Source organism: Aythya ferina (assembly GCF_964211825.1).
Source record: "Aythya ferina genome assembly, chromosome: 1".
Taxonomy (NCBI): Eukaryota; Metazoa; Chordata; class Aves; order Anseriformes; family Anatidae; genus Aythya; species Aythya ferina.
The window spans coordinates 165262163-165274989 of NC_140296.1; the positions used below are offsets into that span (position 1 = coordinate 165262163).

At 39.3% G+C, this 12827-nt stretch overlaps 1 long non-coding RNA gene across 1 annotated transcript in view; it reads left to right on the top strand.

Moving 5' to 3' along the window:
* Window positions 1-2147: 2147 nt before the first annotated feature.
* The window catches only part of LOC311440794, a 48526-nt gene continuing 37846 nt past the window's right edge, over window positions 2148-12827 (top strand). Inside the window, exon 1 of the long non-coding RNA XR_014695593.1 lies at window positions 2148-2255. This is a non-coding gene — a long non-coding RNA (uncharacterized lncRNA). The remainder of the gene's footprint in view (window positions 2256-12827) is intronic.

A 12827-nucleotide genomic window follows, 5' to 3' on the forward strand; every position in this document is an offset into this window, starting at 1 on the left:
GTTCTGTAGGTAAATAAAGACACAAGCCTTTTAGGTGTTACACTTCCGTATCCTTGGATTTTCAACGTATTTTTATTTTCACAATTAAAGACAAGTAGATCTCATTTAGCTACTTGAGGATTCCAAAGTAGGAGTGTAATTGTGCATTTTTGTAGTTTCATTTTCTTCTGTTATCTTTTATCTCCTTATGACACCACCTGAGACTTTTAGTGCTGAAGCTGAAATACAGTTCAGTTTACATTCTAACGCTAAGGGAAGTTATCCCAGCAGATTACCGTTTTCCTCTGAAGTTGGAGTATTCTGTACATTTTGCTGGATTTTTTATGCCATGGGGGCAAAAACATTTAACTCAGGAAATGCCCATGTCAATCCCTTGAAACACTCAGTATTGGAATCTATTAGCAATCTTTTCTGGCCTATGTGATTATGGAGGGTAAGCATCCGAATGCAGGGGACAAGTTACAGGTAAGCACTATGGTGGGTTTTTATTTGATTTGATTTTTTCCTCTCCTGGGCTATGCACTAGACTATACAGTGCTAAGCTTCTGTGACTAGACAGCTGAACCAACATATTTCAGGGCAATACCATTAACTGAGTGCTGATATGAAAACCTACCGGACAGGATGAATCAGCTTCCATTTATTTGCAAACTGGCAAAATGTCATGTTCCTCCTCTGTTCTTCCTCTGAAAGTTTTGCCTGCTTTTCCCACTGCTCTTTTGCAAATAACAGCATGTTCTGATATGAAGAAACAGGAAGGTTTTAAAGCAAGTCACCTATTGATTTCTCAGCTGACTTGTTCAGCATTGAGGCACTGAGACTCAGGATGCAGTTTACTAGGCGTTGGCACTACAGAGAATTTTCCTCCTTGTAATATGGCAAAGTGCCATATCTCCTCACCAAAGAGACCGAAGCAAAACATATTTTTCCTCGTAATTATGTGAAAATTAAAATAATAAACCGTTCTGAGATCTTGGCAAGTGATGCTTTGGATTTTAATGAAGTTTAATCACCTCTTACGAAAAGTAATAATTAAACCATTTTGTATAAAGCATCCTAATTTGAAATCATGGACAGAACTTTTTTTCCCTGTTCTGTCCCCTGCATAATGTTACATTATTTAGCTTGTTAGACATTCTTGGCACTTTCAAGAAGAGATAAAATGACATTCTGAGGAATCTTTTTCAGTGCTTAAGAAACCAGATCTCTATAAAAAACATCCTAATGAGCACAGAATGTAACTAAATATTAGGCCTTTTTCCAAAGGAGAAAAGAAAAAGGTTTTATTTAGTGTGAGTTTTTAGCAATCCATGTTCTGCTTTGTGACATGAGGAGACTAAATGCACGTGTAGGAGAAAGTTTTGGAAGGCTTGTCTTTGTGTTAGAGTTAAATGTGACTTAAATCCACAGAACAAAGGGAGCTTTGGATGTAGTTTACATTATCCTGTGCTGGTGGCCAAGATAGCAACCCATGTTCAAATTAAGCAAGTGGATGGCTTTTCTTGCTAACGTGGCTACTCTGTCACAGGCCTAGGATGGGAAGCGCAAGGTCAGGCAGAGCAAGCCCTTGCTTCAAACCCAGTGTCATACAGTCAGGGGAAAGGCTGGGTGTTGTATATAGTCTTTTATCCTTTGTCTAACTACACTTTCTGTGCTGCTTGACTTCACTGGAGTTCTGCTGCAGGTCTTTTTTGTTTGTAAGTCACAGAAATTTGGGTGTGTCAGCTGGGGATGGCAGCTAGAGCAAAGGTCAGGCTGGAGAGCAGGTAGGGACTGAGGAGCTTTTAAGCACGCCCGCAAGAAGTGCATTTGTGTGAGGTGACCGTGTTTGGCTTGGGAGGGGAAAGACAATGCTATTTGCTTGGTATGTTGGCATGGAGATAGTTAGCCCAGAAGCAAGGCTGTGCTGGACCTGCGGAAAATATTATTTACTATTTCTTATTTAAAAATAAGTCCTCATGCATGCAGGTTTTTGTATTCCCTTTTCAGTACAGTATAGAACAATAGCGCTGGGATGCAGAGGAAGCAGAGAGGAACAGACAAGGAGGGGGGGGGAGCAGAGGGGGCAGAGTGTAAAAACTGAATATGGCAGAGGTTTTAAAGCAAACGGGCAAAGTAAGTCAAATGTGAGGGGAGGGTGGCTGTGGTCCTTTTGCCAGCAGACAGCCTGTCCCAGCACTCAGCAAAATAATACCAGTCAACCAGAAAGGCATCCAGTCAACTTAGAAAGGCATCCAGACTATGGGCTGTGAAAGGTAAGAGCCGGAAGGTTCTTCCTTTTCAGGCATGTAATCTTTTAAGGCTACAGCTTTAGTCAGTTTGCACCTGATAAAAAATCTATATGCTGTTACTAATCCTATAAGGTCCTTGATAAATGATGCAGTGCATGGTTTGAATATGTTATGTATTTTCAGATACATTTTGAAGGTGTGTTTGAGAGATGTAATTTTAAAAATCTTGATATGCAATAAAAGGAGAAATGAGAAAGTATCCACAGGTAGTGAAGGTGGCTCAGCAGAAGCAATAGCAGATTCTGAGCAACATCTGTGAATGTGGGTGCTCTTTGGTATATTGTTAGTTTTTTGTTTGTTTGTTTGTTTTTAAATTAACATGTGGCTGAGTCTCTGATGCTTGCTGACAGCAAATTTGGTGGAGATGCAGAGACATCTGGAAGTTTCCAATTCTGCAAGAACCAGCCCAAATATAAAAGACAGTTCATGAAGAAAGAATGGAGTGGCTGAGATATTGTTGTTTCTGCACTAAGTGAAGAGGGGAATTTGACAACAGGTAGCAGCAGTAAGGACAGAGCCCTGCAAACTGTATACACCAGCATTAACAATCTGCTCCTTTGAATCACAGCCAAAGGGAGAGTAGGGTTATCCAGTCTGTGAGGGAAACTAAAGAATAGCACAGGATGATATTAGCATGAAGTGTTTTCTACATGCTTAAAAACTGGGCGGTGTCTGGGCCTTTGAAGTGATCTTTTAAAAGGAAGGAGAAATTCCATGGTCTCATTCATAGGGCCAAGTACATCTGAAGGAAGCTGAGTTTACTGTTTGTATCTCTCTCCTCTGCTGAAGGAAGATTCAGATTTTAGAGGGGTTTTTGTTTGATTGATAGAGGGGGAAGATCTGCCTTAAGGTTTTCCACAAGATCTTCTCAGCTCTGGATTTTTATTTTATAATTCATGTTTAGTATTCAAGAGAACAAATGTTTTAGCTATCTAGACACTGTAAACACTTCTTATTCCTTTCCCTTTCTTCCAATTAGGGTAAATGGTAGGAAAAACATTTGAAATTGTCATTTGTGAGAAGGAGAGAGGTGGATTTGTTGATCATTTCTAAGACTGTGATTTAATGGGTTTTAGTGTTATTGGAGAGTTGGGTATTTTGGAAAGCATGCCCAGAATTTAGGATAGCCATTCTGAAATCAGTTTTTAATACATTCCTAAATTAGGAATTAAAACCAAATGCAGTACAAGATTAATTATTCTCCATGTACTTTCCCTTGTCACCATGGAGTCCTCTTGTGAGAGCTGTGTGCCAGAGAGGCAGGACAAGGGTAGTCTTACCACAAGTAATTTCATTGTACAAGAACAAAAACGAATTCCCAAATTTCCTCCCAAGTACACTCATGTTAAGGAGAGGATCTGTTCAGGGTTGTATTTCTAGTTCTGTAGCAATTACAAAAAATGCCTACATGGAAAAGCAGCAGTAGGAAAACATCTGTGTTTCTAGCTCGTCTCTATAACGTTTTATTTCCTTTTGTGTTAATATAATACAGATATAACTGTGCAATCCATTTTTTTTCTTTATTACATTTTTTTCTCATTTGTTTTTTCTCTTCCTAAGAGAAATGAGTAAAGTCAGCTTGACAGAGCTAGCCAGCTTTCTGTACATCAAGGGCATGTGATTTGTGGCCCATAGTTGGGAAACCACTGGTATTAAGTTGTTTATGAAATCTACTTCTGCAGCATGATGACTGGAGAAGGACGCCAGCCCTCAGGAGGGATCAGGCTTGATACAGTGCTAAGGAGTGGGGGAGAAAGAAACCCCATTGCTTGCTTGACCACAGGCTGTCTAAATCACTCAAACTCTGGTTGAAACACTGACCTCTTTGCACAATTAATAATAGTCCCTTTCTAATAACCCTCTCTCCCTTGCTCTTTGACTTGCTGCTAGGAAATCTCTGTCCAGTCTATTACTGGAATATATACACACTAGCTTATGTGCAACTGGTGATATGAATTCCATCCTCTATCAGCATTTTTGCTTTCAATAGCCTAGTTACTCTTTAGACAGAAATACTTAGATATCTCGCTCAAGCCCTTTTGATCGGCCGTTTGCTGGAGTCAGCTGCTTCTTAGAGACCTTGCCTGCATGCTCTTCCAGACCAGCTTGGGTAGGGTTGCATGAGGGCTGAGGCTGCCAAGGTTCTTGGCACCTTACTCAAGGTAGAAGTACTGCTGGGTGACACGTGCTGATAATTTTATGAAAAAGGCCTGGAAAGGCTAGGATCAAAGAATTATAGTACGGGAAGCAGCCTGCTTGGGAATGCAATCACAAGCCATTTCAGCAATGCTCTTTTTCAGAAAGATACAAACAAGCAGGCTGAGAACTTCCTGAATGAGTCAGAACAGAGGCCTGGACAAGGGGAAAGAAGAAAACTTGTGGCAAACTGCTGCCCACATTCAAAGGTCCCACACTTCCAACTCCTCTGGGGCTGAAAGGGATGTATCTAAATGGGGTTGTGTATTAGAAGCCCTGCCCCTAAGTAAGGGAAAAGGGATTCAACAAAAAACTGACTGCCCTTGGTACAAGGTAAGATAAAAAGGGAGCTGTTTACTGAGTGTGAAGGACTTGTGAAGGACTTTACAAGGTAAGAGACCGAAACACTTGATGAGATCCAAATGCCCAGCTCTATTTGTATTGATGTTTCCCATTTGAGCTGTTGTTCTGAAATGGCAAAGAAAGACTTCTTTAGCTGGAGGCCAGATCATTTAACAAGGCCTGAAGAAACCAAAATATCCTGAAAGAAAACTTCTATGTGGTGTCCGTAGGTCTAGGAAAGCTAAGTATTACTTCCTTTTGTATCGTATATATTGTAATGTCTGTTGGTATTGCTGTTTAGGAACATGTGTCCTGTATCTCATCTGTATTTTTTCAGGTGTAAGAGCTACTCTAATTTTAACATCAGACATACAGAACTACAAAGGCTATGTAAAAAGAGAGAATAGCAAAACAAAACAACAGAAGAAAACTCAAAGGAGCCTACTGCCTTCATGAAAAGGTAGAAGACTGCTTTTTAATTAAAGGACATTGGAAATTTTTCTCATAAGGAAGAGGTGGGGCTTACATTGTTTTGCCCAGATGATGAGTCACATGCCAATTTAATTCAAAGGGGAATAAAAATTCAGTCTGCCTTCCCTCTCATACAGAACGCTTTAATGTAATTCAGTTTTATGGAGTATATTCCATAAAATAAAGTTCAACGGTTTTACCTACTGCTTATAAGCAGAGCCCTGAAGGTGTACAATGACACAAAGTGCTGCTCTCTGGGCCTTTAAATTCCACAAGAGCCAGAGTTTTGATGAAGTCACGTCTCTTGGCCAGTCTGTTTACTGTCTCCCATTTTCAACATTCTTCTCTTGACCTGCAGTGTTAGTTTATTAGCTCCATTAAAAATTCCAGTACTCCAGGTCAGTAGACGAGTAGAGGTTTTAAGTAATTCAAGGCTGGTTTGGCATGGTGTAGATATGGGTGTGTGATTGAGTCAAACTCAAGTTATGTGAAGTTTATCCTAATTTTACTCAATTGAAACAAAATGACAAGGAAAAAAATCCCAATATAAGGGTGATCAACTTCTGTGAAATATGGACAGAAAGTACCAAAGTTACATGTATAGTTGCAGGAAACTAACAGATTAATGAAGCTGCAGTATTAGAGCTGCATCTGCTCTAGCCTTTAAAGTTACCCATCAATTTGCAAGATGCTTGAATTAGCATACATTTGTAAATTCATAATTGATTGCTCAACAGTAAATGTTGCTTACTGCTAATGCTGTGAACATTTTAGAGACAGTAAATTACTTTCCTGCTGTAGACGTGGCTTTAATTGTATTTTTAATGCTGGAGATAGAATTCTTCAGATCTACATTCATAAAGAATAGTTGAATCAAAAATCTATTCAGTACCCCACCCCCCACTGCATTTTTGGCTGATGGCTGGGACAGCAAAACCCTTCTGTCCTGGGGCATTGAAAAAGGACACTAGTTCTTTATTTGAAATGCAAACTCTTCTCTCTGTTTCTTGAATTTATTTGAACCTGAACCATGTGGAGATGATCGCCAGCTGAAGACACACATCACATCTCAAATTTTTAGGACGATAAAGTTGGTAAAGCACCAGCGATTCTTGCCGTTTCTGTGGGATCACTAATAATTAAAAACAAAAACTAAACCAACAAAACAAACAAACACAAAACAACAACAAAAACATTACATTTTCTCTGAATCTTTTCAGATAAACTACCAGTTGCTACCTGCCTAGCACTAGCCACGGGGCAGAAGTAAATCCACATGATAGGGTTTTTATTGTTCCATTTGTCATCACAGTATTCAGTAAAGATTATGGATGAGTGTAAGGAAATAGAAAAGACGTCATAAAATCTACTGAAATAAATTCTCTTGTAGCAAGAGCAAAAGCCAAAGAGTAGGTAAGCACTAGTCTTAAATACCATAAACCTTTAGGTCTACAATGTACTGAACTCTGTTCTATTCATAGTAATCTGTATCTTCTCTTGAGCACACCAAAAGGGAATATGCAGAAATAAAAAGTGCAATAGTCAAACACAGTTCTCCCTATGTTTGTTTTAAAACCTATTCAGTCATTACAGACTTTACAATGTCTACTATGTGAACTTTAGTTTCAGAAAGTTGTTGTAGCACATACCAAACAAACATCATGCTTTGATCCCAGTTGCGTGTAGATTTCTGTGTGCATGAATGTGTTTACAAAGGCATACATGTAAGTATGTTGGTTTGAAACATTTTTCTGGTCTTAGTCAAAAATATATATACAAAGTATATAAAAGAGCTAGTAAGAGTAGACGAGAGATATTTTTACTTTTGAATTTGCAATACAACATCAAAAACTCTTCTGTCCTATTTTTCCCAATTTGACATTTTTCTGAAGGATGAAGTAATGACACAATATTAGCAATGACATTTGTGCCTGTCAAGTGATTTTCAGTTGAGTGTGTTTATTTCTGTCGGTTTGGCTTGTTCAGGCTTCTCCTCCTGCCACCCCCTTGCGCAGAGATGGTGGCATTCACAGTCCGTGCCTGACATCTTCTGGTGGCATTTCCATACTGCACAATAGCTTATACGGCAGTTGAAGAAGATTACAGGGCCTTAAAGTTTTCTTTTAAACTTTAAGAACAGTTTTTGTGAAATTGTCCTACTGAGGACAATGGTTTCATAACCATTCAGGATTATTTTCTTTGTCTTTTTCTGCACCATCTCATTTACATACACAATATCTTACACAAATTCTGTGTTTGGAGTTATTCTTAATTTTCTCTTGCAGAATTCTTGATTTTCATGACATTAGAAAGGAGGCTGGAGGGGGATGACACAACATGACTTTTTTGGAACATATATCAAATAGATAAATTTTATCTTGACTGCACTGTGAAGTCTAAGGATTTTTTTTCAAATGTATTCAGTATTTCATAGCTTTGGGACTTCTGTCATGTAGCCACAAAGCCTCATGACAGTACAGGCTTTAGATTCTCAGAAATTTAATTTCCTTAAGTAAAACTTAAAGCAATGCCTTCTAGTGTGCTGGACTTCTGCCTCTCATACTTCCCAGGAATTTACTGAGCCGCTGTGCATATACGAAGCAGTTGGAAGATAGGTATGTGTTTAATTTAAAAGAGGCTGATGGTTTTGTTTACAGGAATTACATTCTAGTCCTTCATCTTCATTCCTTTCTGCATTCCTTTCATTTGGAGGCTCAGACTGTTTACATGGTCAGCTTCCCTGGAGTTAAGCTAAAGCTAGGAGGAGGACATTTTGATTTCTGAAGAGGCCTGCTTGGGAAACTCCCCTCAGGTGAATGGCTGCTGTGGAGAGCTGGTGGGAACTGAAAGCCCTAAACCATCAGCAGTAGCGTGTGTCTTTTTTCACTACTCCTGAAACAAGGGCTGCTGCTCATGCGCCAGGTGCTTGCTTCCCTCTTGAGCTGGCCAAGGATACAGCGTCCTTGGGTCCAGCGTGTGCTGTAGTCTCTTATAGCAGTGTTAGCTCCTTGGATTTCTTTAAAGTAAACAACATGTCTTTGGACACAGTTCCAGCCTGAGCCTGTGGCCTGGTTCCTTCTGTTTCCCACAGAGCCACTGCAGTCCCCCTGTGTGGTCCTCAGCAGGAAGGCTTCAGGCCTGTTTGCACTGGCCTTCAAGAGCTTTCCCTATGTTGTATGCAGGTTAGTGAGGCACAGGGCAGGACCCAGCTTTCTTACATTCCTCCTTTGGGACACTGCTGATTTTTCAGTGCTCTCCCTGTGCTTGTCAGGGTGAGTGGACGGAGCAGGATGCTACATTGCTGTTGCAGCCCTTGATGCTACCTGCAGCCTTCAGAGCTCCGTAGGCGATAGAAATTGAAGTACACTTCTTAGCACTTTCAGTGTCATGTCAAAAATCTTGTAACTTTTTTGCCTGATTGTTTGCCTTTCTGGAAAGTCCTGAAATTATTTGTGAAGAGTCTTCAGAACACGTCCGTCTCCTCCTCCACTTAGAGACCTAGGCCTCTCTCCTCAGATAAGGTCATCCCTGAAATGAAATTACTGAGACAACAGAATCATGAGGGAGCATTTCAAAGCATCATTGCTGGGTCTGGTTGGAGTACAGCTGACAGAGCATTAAAGGCATTTGTCCTACAATAAAAAGCTCAGTAAAAACCTACTAAAAGAATAATCCATCTCCTCTCTCTTCCTATTAGTGTGATGTGGCCTGCAGTTTTGATCAAATTGAAGTGACCAGCACTTAGGAAGGCTTTACCATTCTTGGCCTGGCCTGACACGACGTGAACTTGCATTTAAGTGTGCTTGCTCTGCTGAAGCCCCAAGTAGGACTTGTGTTGAGAAGGGTTCGTAAACTGCTTCAAAAATCTCTTCAAAGCTAAGTGCCAGAATAATGCTTTATAAGCCAGCTTGTTAGAAGGTAGCTCTGGATGTGTTATGAGAGATTTATTTTGACACTGACATTAAATTGAAATGCCCATTCAGTCTCTACATGAGCACTGGGTGCCTAAACTTCCATGGTAGTCACTGGAGCTCAGAGAGACAGAGGATGCTCCCTAACATATACACTCCCTCTCCTGTGAGTGAAATTGCCATCTAACCTGCTTTGTCTGTATTGACCACAGCTCTGCTGTCTATATTGGGAGTTACACATCAGGTGCACTTGTATATACCTGTATGTGGATACCTATAGTTATATGTCTTGAAACAAATCCCCACCCACATTACAAATTGAATTAGATTTTGCAGCATCCAAAAGTAATAGTTTTTTTTTTTTTTTTTTTTTTTTTTTTAAACAAGACAAAACAAAACACCGCTATTCCAAATCATTTTCCTTGTAAAACCATTTCAGTTTTGTGCACACAGTAAGTAGCCCTTAGAGATAGGCAGTCTTCTGTTGTATGTATAACATTTTTAAAGACTTTAACGTTTTAAAGATTTTTAAAAGAAATCACAAATAGAATTTAAATATTTTTAGCTATTATTAAATCTCTTTAAGAACATTCAAAACTGTAGCATCTGAACACTCAAACCATGCCATTTCAGCTCCAGCATTAACTACAGAAGTGGTAAATTTCCTGAGAGATAAAATAAGCAACGTCTATCAGAACAGGATACTGAACAGACTGAAAAATCTTCATTCTTCCTTAGGAAAAATGGATGTTTGGTTTCCATGGCTGCATATCTAGATATGTAGAAAATATATTTGCCTTCAGTTTTTAGCTTGTGGTATTTTACAGTTGATTTTGTATATTTGCAACTGGGTAGAAGGAAGAAATACAGCAAGGCATTTGGAAATATTTGAAAAATTGAAAATTGAAAAAGAATAAAAAATGGTCTTATTGCTCACTAATCTTTGCTGGCTGGTTCTGAAAACCCACATTTCTTATACATCTGCTACCTTCAGAAATCCTCTTCATACTCATGCAGTTAATACACCTGGCTCACCCTCTGCTTTCTTCATCTTCCACAAAGTGGAGCTACAGCTGCACAGAGAGAACATAAGATGGTAAAATGTTTGAAGCATAAGGAAGGAATATTCTGCGCTGAAAAAAAGTTGAAACTTGACAGTTGCATGTGAAGGAAAGCTAATTCATCAGTTCAGCTAACTGATCGATTCTAGCTCTGTATTCAGAAGTTAGGCTTTTCATCTTAATCCATCCTGAATGAGCGATGAAGTGCTTGCACATGGTGTACCATTTCTTTACCTTGGCACAAATCTTATTTGAGGGTGTCTAGGATTAATGTTTTTCGGAGGAAACTTTGGTTAGTTTTCAAACCAGTAGTTTCACTTACAAGTAGAGACCAACCAATATGATGTTCTTCTCTAAGGTGAAAGTGTACTGCAGTTTTAGTTTTGTTCCTAGGCATATTCAGATACACTCATACTTCAGTTCTCTGTGAAAAATCTAAATGCGTGGTGGCATGTGGCTAGTGGGGAATAGTTTCTACACTGATTCCCCACAAGATACTGCACAAAGAGCTTTCTGAAAGCTCAGAAAACTATTCAGTGATAATTTACTGCTGAGTGGGAGCCTGCAGATATTCCTGAGGTTGGAGCTGTGTCAGGACCAAAACTAATCAGTGCTGCAGCCCTGCATGGAGTATAAGTAACCTTAGGTCAAATTAGTGGCATTCAATTTCTACCTACAGAGAATAAGAATAATGCTTACCAACTCCTTACTGAAACAATTCCTGAGATATCATGATCAAGGTTTATACCTCACCTTGAAAAAGCACTTAGTTATAAAAATTCCTAATTAGGGTATTAATGCTATTGTTATTATATAACTATGTTACATACTACCTACAAAACTTGTTTTCTTCAAATTCTCAAAGAGATTTTTTTTTCCTAGTTACATGCGTGGAAAGAGAGGTAGGAGACACATGAAGTAAATTACATGAGATTCCATGAAAAAAAAAAAAACACAACACAAAGCACAATGAGAGTCAGGAGGCAAACTTGATCATCCCCCTGTAACATTCTGCCTGTCAGGCCAGCGATTATTTAATTAGCTCCTAAACACATAAGAAGTTCAATTATCTAGGATAGTAACACTGAAAAAAAAAATAAATTAGCTGCAGCTGTAGCTGGAATCAGAGAAGGTTTGGGAAATGCAGCCCTGGACTTTCAAGCAGAGAAGAAAATACAGTGTGCATGCAGCTGCAGGGTACTGTTACTGCCAGTGGTGTCAGCTGGAAACCTAGAAAGGTAGTGTTTCACACAATTTTTATTTACAGTATCAGCACAGTCCAGAAGATGGATCCTCCATGTCTGTGTATGAACTGGCACTCATTGATCTGAAGGGGAGAAGCCTGGGGAGGTTAAGCTAACACTCCGGCACAGCTGCTGCGTGAGAGGCAGTGGCTGATGGGTCACTGGGCTGATGAGACTAACGCTGGTACAGATGTTCCTGCTCCTTGCTGTTATGTTTATCTGTAAACCTCTGTCCCACCTCCCTTGTTTGCCTGTTACACTATGCAGAGAGGAAGGGGAAGTCAAAAAGGATGGTGTGAAGCCCAGTTCTGCTCAAGCTGAAGTCCTTAACTGCCCCTCAGCTTTATCTTCCTGGATTCACCCAGCTCTAGTGGAGAGGAAGACCTGAATTTAGGTCTTTGCTGCATCCACTCTACTTACAAAACACAGGGAAACTGCCTGCCTGCCTACCTGCACATACTAAGTAAGCAAAGAGCTTGCTTGCTGCTCTGTACAAAGTCCTTGGTTTCTTTTAGGCCTAATATTGGACTGTATTCTCCAGACAGTTTCCAGAAGCCATGTGTAAGGAATTGGTTATTTCATGGTAATATCCAGATCAGTAATTTCCAAAGTGTTTGTATTCTTTTTTTCTTGATGAGTACTCTGTGGCTGTGTTATGAGGCATGTGTTGAATTATATTGCCTGTCAAAGAAGACCATGTTGCTGCTAATAAGACCAAATGTATTCCATGGATAACTGTTTTAGATTATTAATGGGATCAAATATTTTCATATGTTCTGCTAAGTAATTCAGATGAAAAGGGTACAATTCTTGCAGGATTTTGGAAACAGATCTATCTCTACAAAACCATGTCACAGTAAGTGGCTGTTCTACACTATGGAAACACATTGTTAACGGATCAGGAACTGACATTAATCTCTCTCTCTCTCTCTTTTTTTTTTTTTTAATTTTATTTCCTCCTTTTTTTTTTTTCTTTTTTTTTTTTTTTTTTTTTTTTCTCTCTTTTGGTGCAACAATCTTGAAGGATAATGAAAATCCAGAAGACTTTTGATTAAGATGATTTGACAAAAAATAACATGCTTGTTTAGTAGATTATGTCAGTGGTAATTTCATACCTACAGTTAAAAGCATTGGGTCTTTAAGACTTTTGCTTTGGCTTTGAAGTTTATATAGCTAGCATTAGTAGTATAGGAATGCCCAGGTACCCAAATTGTGGACCAGAATTCTGCATGGTGCACATCATAGGAAAGAAGTCAAATATGGCAACAAAGTGAGTGTAAATGAAGTGGGAAAATGTTGTACATGCCTTCT